Source organism: Pseudorca crassidens, chromosome 7, assembly GCF_039906515.1.
Source record: "Pseudorca crassidens isolate mPseCra1 chromosome 7, mPseCra1.hap1, whole genome shotgun sequence".
Classification (NCBI taxonomy): Eukaryota; Metazoa; Chordata; class Mammalia; order Artiodactyla; family Delphinidae; genus Pseudorca; species Pseudorca crassidens.
The window spans coordinates 25,619,382-25,627,849 of NC_090302.1; the positions used below are offsets into that span (position 1 = coordinate 25,619,382).

The 8,468-nt window shown below is 45.5% G+C and overlaps 1 pseudogene; it reads left to right on the top strand.

Annotated features, from left to right (window-relative positions):
* The first annotated feature begins 7,856 nt into the window (after positions 1–7,856).
* LOC137227002 (large ribosomal subunit protein eL37 pseudogene) lies at positions 7,857–8,150 on the top strand (annotated as a pseudogene).
* Positions 8,151–8,468: the final 318 nt, after the last annotated feature.

Here is an 8,468-nt window from a genome sequence, read left to right on the forward strand (position 1 = left end):
ATTGACTTTTATGACCTCGCCTTGGGGGTCGTGCAGCCTCACTTCTGCCACATTCTGTTGATGGAGGCAGTTACAAAGGTCCATCCAGGTCCAAGGGGAGGGAACATAAAGCCCACGTTTTGATGGAAAAGTGTTCATATCACATTGTAATAAGAACATGTGGGATGGCATATATATTGATACATTGGTGTGGCTGTATTTGGAAATTATCTGCTATGATCTTCAAGGAACACCGCCCTCTGCTACTGTGGGGACACTAACCTCGTGAAGCAGTGGGAGCACATTAGACAAATAACCCTAAATGGCTACCTAACTTGGTCATGAACCTTTGTTATGAATCTCAGATGGAAGCTTTCCATCCAATTAGCAAGAGCCCCAAACTGTCAGGGACATACAACTGCATGAAAAGGATGAAGGAAATTATTTAGGATCTGTTTATTGAATTAACTCACCAAAGACTGACTACTCTGTACCAGGCCCTACAGATGAGCCAGATACATCCCCTGCCTACCAGAAACAAATATACTCAAAACCGCTTTTCCTTGCTACACTGAACCAACATCCTTGAACCAAGTTAGTACACTTCCATTTTCTGTTCCCTTGAGATAGAACCTTGGTTCCATATGCAAAATGGACTCTGAGGATATGCCCAGTCATACCTGAGTACAGGGACAAAGAAAATTTAGGCTTCCAAGCTGAGTCTCTCTATCGCACAAGGAAGAATTAAATACCCACCATAAAGGTAAAACAGATTAAATATTATTAGTGACTAGAACGTATAGATATTATAAGACTCAGTCTCCTTGTGTGGGAAAACTACAACCCAGGAGCCAAATCCTGCCAGCAGCCTGTTTGTTTGTTTTCCTTAATTTATTTTTTATTTTATTTTTGGCCGCGTTGGGTCTTTGTTGCTGTGCGCAGGCTTTCCCTGGTTGTGGCGAGCGGGGGCTACTCTTTGTTGCAGTGCACAGGCTTCTCATTGCAGTGGCTTCTCTTGTTGCGGAGCATGGGCTCTAGGTACGTGGGCTTCAGTAGTTGTGGAAAGTAGGCTCAGTAGTTGTGGTACGTGAGCTCTAGAGCGCAGGCTCAGTAGCTGTGACGCATGGGCTTAGTTGCTCCACAGCATGGGGGAATCTTCCCAGGCCAGGGCTCGAACCATGTCCCCTGCATTGGCAGGTGGATCCTTAACCACTGTGCCACCAGGGGAGCCCCCAGCAGCCTGTTTTTATAAATAAAGTTTTATCAGAACACAGCTCTGCTCATTGATTTAAGAATGGTCTGTGACCACTTTCATGTGGCAGAGTTGAGTAGTTGCCACAGTGACTGTCTGGTCCCATAGACCCTCAAATATTTATTGTCTGGCCCTTTACAGACAAAGTTTGCTGCCCTTCCTCTAAATCTTTTTGCTTGCTTGCATCAATCATAGTGCTGCCTTCTATCATGCTTCACCTAGGCACCAGGCTCTATGCTAGGAATCCCTGTATGAATTACTTTCAACTTTACCTGGAACCATCAGGGAAATATTATCCTCATCTTGCAGATGCAGCAAATCAAGATTTTAAGAGGTGAAAGGTTTGCACAGAGCCACAACCCGTCAGTGGTGGAATTCAAACCCAGGTCAGTATAATTCCAAAGGCCACGCTCTTATCTTCACACCTGTCAGTAAAAGCATGGGGTATAGACACTTCTGCCTTCTGGCTGTCTGGGTGAGAAACAACTGGAATCCAGGAGCTGCCGGACATGATTATGAGCCTAAGGAATCTGCACTCGAGCACAACCACTTTCCCCAAATGATTGATTGTAATGGAGATGATTCATCATCCAGGAGGCGGGGATCACGGAGGTTGTCCCTAGAAGCCAACAGAATGAACAGAGGGGGTTGGGCCACCAAAGCCCTCAGCACACACAGCTGAGACCTGGGGCTTGGAGCTACAGACACAGAACCACGGAGACTCCACCACCTTCCTCAGAGCTCCTCAATCTGGAGCGTTGCCCAGGCCATCTGGAGGATCAGGAAGAGTCCAGTCGTGACAGGTAGCTTTTATCTGGACAGCAGTCACTGCTGTAATGAAACTCCCCTTAGCACTTACCGAATTCCGTGCATCTCTGGTTCAGCTGGGAGCTGGTACCCCTCTGTGTAAGCCTGCATTCGCCGGCCCCAGACTGTTAGCACCCTTAAGAGACAGGAGGCAGAGATGTTTGTGGGCACAGGACACTTGGGACCACAAGGAATCTACCCAGACATTCCCTGAGAACTCACCTATCACAGCCTTGTTGGTGCTGGGACCCAAGTCTGAGCTCTGCTAAGAAAAAGGAGGGCATTGCCCAGAGCGTACTGAGGTTTTTTTTTTTTAATTTATTTATTAACTTATTAACATTTATTTTTGGCCGCGTTGGGTCCTCGCTACCGCACGCGGGCCTTCCCTAGCCGCGGCAAGCGGCGGCCACACCTCGCCGCGCCGCGCGGGCCTCTCATCGCGGTAGCCTCCCCCGCCGCAGTGCACAGGCTCCAGGCGCGTGGGCCTCAGCAGCTGTGGTACGCGGGCTCAGTAGTTGTGGTGCACGGGCCCAGCCGCTCCGCAGCACGTGGGATCCTCCCGGACCAGGGCTCGAACCCGTGTCCCCTGCACTGGCAGGCAGACTCCCAACCACTGCGCCACCAGGGAAGTCCCCTGAGGTATTTTTTGATCGTTGCTGTTTTGTTTTTAAATTCTCTCACATTCATTACACATGTTTTTATCGAGCATCCACCATGCTCGATAAATAAATGAAAGAAAATTCCCTGCCATCAATAATAATTAATGAGTGCTTACTCCATACCAGGAATTTCTCTAAAAGCTGTGCAGGCAGAAAGACATTTAAAACTCATAGCAACACTGCAAGGTAGGTACCAGCCTTGTCTCATTTCACAAAAGAAGAAACTGAGGCACAAGAAAGTTCATTCATTCAACAAATGCATCACACACACACACACACACACACACACGTATATATATAAAGAGAGAGCAAACTTTCTATGCTAATACTCCCAATAACTAGCATACTTACAATTGGAGCCCTAAAGTTTAAAAAAAAAATCCTAACCATACACATTTACATATATTTCTCCTCATTGTACCATCCCCGCTAAGAAAGCCATTTTTTAGATGGTGAAATCTCAGAGACGTTTAAGGGATTTGCACAAGATCACACAGCCAGTCGTGGCCTGCCTATCAGGGAAATGCTTTCTATAGAAGGACCAGAACAAGATCCTCAAGGTACCTTTCAGCTTTAGAACCCAAGGGATCAATTGCAGGGGGCTCTCCTCTCCCACCCTGGCCCCTTGTGCCCTCATTGGGAGTCTACCCGTCACTCCCAGGTCCCTTCTAGCAAAAATCAAGTATTTGAAGCCCCATCACAGAGTTATTTAAACTCTTTCTGCCTCAGTTCCTTGTCTGTAAAATGGAAATAAAACCAGTTCCTTCCTTAGAAGTGTGTTGTGAGGATTAAATGTTAATCTATATATAGTACTTAGAGCAGCACCCGGCTCATCCTGAGCGCCATTGGAGAGTTGTAATTATTAAATTACATCACTACGGGGCTTCCCTGGTGGCGCAGTCGTTGAGAATCTGCCTGCTAATGCAGGGGACACGGGTTCGAGCCCTGGTCTGGGAGGATCCCACATGCCGCATTGCAGTTGGGCCCGTGAGCCACAACTACTGAGCCTGCGCGTCTGGAGCCTGTGCTCCGCAACAAGAGAGGCCGCGATAGTGAGAGGCCCACACACCGCGATGAACAGCGGCCCCCGCTTGCCACAGCTAGAGAAAACCCTCGCACAGAAACGAAGACCCAACACAGCAATAATTAATTAATTAATTAATAAAAGTGAAGGCATTCCATTTGTTTAAAAAAAAAAATGTTCACTATGCTCGATGGACCTAGAGATTGTCATACAGAGTGAAGTAAGTCAGAAAGAGAAAAACAAATATCATATAATATCGCTTATATGTGGAATCTAGAAAAACGGTACAGATGAACTTACTGGCAAAGCAGAAATAGAGTCACAGATGTAGAGAACAAACCTGTGGTTACCAAGGGGGAGTGGGACAAATTGGGAGATTGGGATCGACATATATACACTACTATGTATAAAATAGATAGATAACTAATGAGAACCTTCTGTTCGGCAGAGGGGACCTGACTCAATGATCTGTGGTGACCTAAATGGGAAGGAAATCAAAAAAAGTGGATATGTGTATACGTATAACTGATTCACTTTGCTGTACAGCAGAAACACAACACTGTAAAGCAACTATACTCCAATAAAAATTTTTTTTTAAATGTTCACTATGCACTAGGTCCTGTTCTAAGTTTTACATGAATCCATACCTACATGGTTGGGACTCTTGCCAGCCCTATTTTATCAGTGCACAAGGAGGCACAAGGAGGTTGTGGGAGGAGGTTACATAGCTTATAAGCACTGGGGCCAGGATTTGAACCCAAGCAGTCAGGCACCCAACTCTATGCGCTTGACCTAATACAATTCTGCCTCAGGACCCCACCATGCTGACCCAGCACGGGAAGGGGACAGTTGAGTGGGAAGTCATTCCAGAAGACATAACATTGGAGCTGGTCTTTGGTGACAATTGGTATTTGTAAGGAGTTAGGGAGGTGGAATAGAGGTGTGTCACTTGATGTAGGGTTCAAGGGCATTGATTTGGGAGTTAGAATCCCCACTACACCATTTGCCAGCAGTATAACCTCCAGTGAATTGCTAAGTATCTATGCCTCAGTTTTCTCATGTGTAAAACAGGAATCACTATTCCTACCTTGAGAGGCTGTTGTACAGATGAAATGAACTCAAGCACTTAGGATGTTCTCTGGCACATAACAAGTGTGCAGGAAATGGAGGGTATTTCCTCCCAGCTTCACTCATCTCCTGCTGCTTTGCATCCCTCTTATTTTCATCCTTTCTCCCTCCTGCCCCCGATGACCCACCCCCATTCTCTTTATGGAACATTGGTAGGTAGTTTCACTTTGTCTGGCTTACTTTGTTCAGCAAATACTCTCTTAGTTTTCCTCATGCCCTCTGGAACCTCTTTCACCATTTCCTTTCCAAGCACCTCTTCCCATGTCCATTCTGAAACACTGATGTTTCTGTGGGTACCACTGTTGGTCATCTCCTCCCTTCCCACTCTACATACCTGGGTAATCTGTGCAGCCATATACTGACAAATCCCAAGTCTGTATGTCTGGAGCAGATCACTCTTTTGAGCTCCAGACCCACATTTCTAGCTACAACCTCTGCTGGGATGTCACAGTGCTACGTGTCTAAATTAGAACCATCCTTTTTATCCCCCAAAGTGCTCTACCTCCTGACAACTCAATCTTAGCAACTGGCACCACCACCCATCCAGTTGCCCAAGCTAGAAACTGGGAGTTGTTTTGGAATCCTCTTACCATTCCACCTCCACATCTAATTAGTCACCAAGTCTTGTTGACTTCACCTCCTTTGACACCTTCCCCTTCTCTCCAGCTCCACTGCTCCTGCCTAGTCCAGGCTCAGCCCACGTCTTTTATAGTCTTGGCAGGGCTTCCTAACAAAACTCCTTCTCACCAGCCTTTGCCCTCCTTTAATCCATCCTCTGCATCACGGTTGACAAACTTTTTCTGTAAAGGACCAGATAGTAAATATCTTAGGCTTTGTGGCCATAGGATCTCTAGCACAACTAAGGAATTCCGCCATTGTATGCAAAAGCAGCGGCAGACAATGCATAAATGAATGGGTATGACTCTGTTCCAATAAAATTTCATTTAGAAAAACAGGAGCTGCATGGATTTGGCTCATGAGCCATAATTTGCCAGCTCTTGTCCTATATTGTGACCAAAGTGGCACATGTCATTCCTCTGTTGAAAATCTTTCATTGATCGCCAGATGCTGTTAAGATAAAGTCTAAGACCCTTAATAAGGCTATTATGTCCTCTGTGATCTGGTCTCTTCTTCCTCTTCCTCTTCTTCTCCTTCTCCTTCTCCTTCTCCTTCTCCTCCTCCTCCTGCTCCTCCTCCTCCTCCTTCTTCTTCTCCTTCTTCTTCTTCTTCTTCTCCTCCTCCTCCTCCTCCTCCTCCACTTCCTCCTCCTCCTCCTCCTCCACCTCCTCCTCCTCCTCCTCCTTCTTCTTCTCCTTCTCCTCCTCCTCCCCCTCCTCCCCCTCCTCCTTCTCCTCCCCCTCCTCCTCCTCCTCCTCCTTCTTCTTCTCCTCCTCCTTCTTCTCCTCCTCCTCCTCCCCCTCCTCCTCCTCCTCCTCCTCCTCCTTCTTCTTCTTCTTCTTCTCCTCCTCCTCCTCCTCCTCCCCCTCCTCCTCCTCCTCCTCCTCCTTCTTCTTCTTCTTCTCCTCCTCCTCCTCCTCCACCTCCTCCTCCTCCTCCACCTCCTCCTCCTCCTCCACCTCCTCCTCCTCCTTCTCCTTCTTTTCCTCCTTCTCCTTCTTCTTCTCCTATTTACCACATTACCCATGCTTCAACTTTTTCCAACAGCTACAGATCCTAGAGTATATTGTGAATTTTTTCCATCTCTGTGCTTTAAAGTTGCTGTTCTTTCTGCCCCCAAATGTCCCTTCCCTTCATTTATTTAGCACACTGGCATTCATCCTCCCCAAATTCAAGTTAAGTCTCATCACCTGTTTGAAGTCTCCTATTCCACAACTGGAGAGAAAGAGTACTTCTTGTGAAATGTATTTCACTGACAAATTGGGAGGTCTTTGATGATAGAAACTATGTCTCATTCATTTCACATTTTTGATGGCTAAAGGAACCCTCATTTTCACTGTCCATAGGAAGAAACTGAGGCACAGGAAACCCATGTTACAAACTCAAGGTCACATAGCAAAGAAGGCTCTATACTGGAATTGAAACCTGGAAAACATGGATCCTGAGTCCAAAACCTATGCTCTCTCTACTTAACTTTAAAAGTCAGAAAGAAAGATCTTTGTCCAGTGTCTACTTATTTCATAGCCTGGAAATAATATCACTAGATTTTCTCCATATCCATGAAAGCCTTTAGCAGTTGAACAGGAGAAACAGGATTCTGTATGGCTCCTTCAGAATAAACTATGTGACCTTTCTCTTTTCTCTTACTTTCAAGTCTCTGGGCAAGCTGATGAATGCAACCTATAGGTTCCAAGTGTTGCTGCTGCCTCAACACTCTAAAGAGACTTCTTGGAGTTCTCTAACTAGTTGGGTGGGTCCTCTCCTCCTGTTGGCTCACTTTTCTGATCCCTTCTGTGAGCATCCTTCACCAAGTAAGTCATTCTGCAAATAAATGAGTTTTCCCACCCTATCAGGTGTGCTCACAACACAATGGACAATGAAGTTCATGGTCTGCATGGTGATCCATTCTCATGTCTCATGCATTACTGTACAAGGAGTGCATACTGCACTTTGTGGTAAGGGTATGGAGTAATGTAAAAAGACTAAAAATGGAAACACAGAACTCAAATTTACCATTTCTTTCTGAAGAAATAACCCAGAACTGACTTGATTGCCATTCAGCAATGGGATAAATGCTTTTTAAAAACTCCTTCACGTTCTGATGCATTTGCAAGAAGGAAGGCAACATCATACTTTCAGGCACTTTATTCTTAAATTCAAGACTTCAAGGATGTGTGAGAACTGACCTTGACCTCTAGGCCTGTGGTTTTCTATCTGAGCTCTGCAGAGTTCTAGGATTGCCCTGAGATCTCCAGGAGTTCTACAGTGAAGTATTCTCCACTAATTGTTGAAGGTTTACACTATGTCCTCTTGAGTTCTATGTTGGATTCCAGATAAAATTTCTGTTTTAAAAAGTCATTCTGTCTTTGGTCTCAGCAGCAGAAGTGAGATGATGAAGGGAACGTCATCATTTGGAAAGCGTCAGAATAAGACGCATGCGTTGTGCCACTGCTGTGGCTCTAAGGCCTACCACCTTCAGAAGTCGACCTACGGCAAATGTGGCTACCCTGCCAAGAGAAAGAGAGAGCATAACTGGAGTGCTAAAGCTAAAAGCCGAAATACCACTGGGAATGGTCGAATGAGGCACCTAAAAATTGTACACCGCACATTCAGGCATGGATTCTGTGAAGGAACCACACCTAAACCCAAGAGGGCAGCTGCTGCAGCAGCCAGTTCATCTTAACGATTAGTCATGCAATAAATGTTCTGGTTTAAAAATCAAACAAACAAAAAAGTCGTTCTACTGCTTATTAGAAAAAATAAAAAATTAAAACTATAATATTCAAATTGACAGTTTAAATTAATGGCTCTGGAATGTACTTAGGGACCAATTTGTAATAGATCTGCTGATCGCTAGTTTCGTCAAGAAATAACTGTGGAAGCAAATAAAAATCTGGAAATATTTGCAAGATGATTGAGCAACAAACACGCTTTTAGCTTTCTACGCCATCCATCAGGAGCCTCAGCACTTTCCTCTTGGTCACCTCCTTGGTTCCGGACC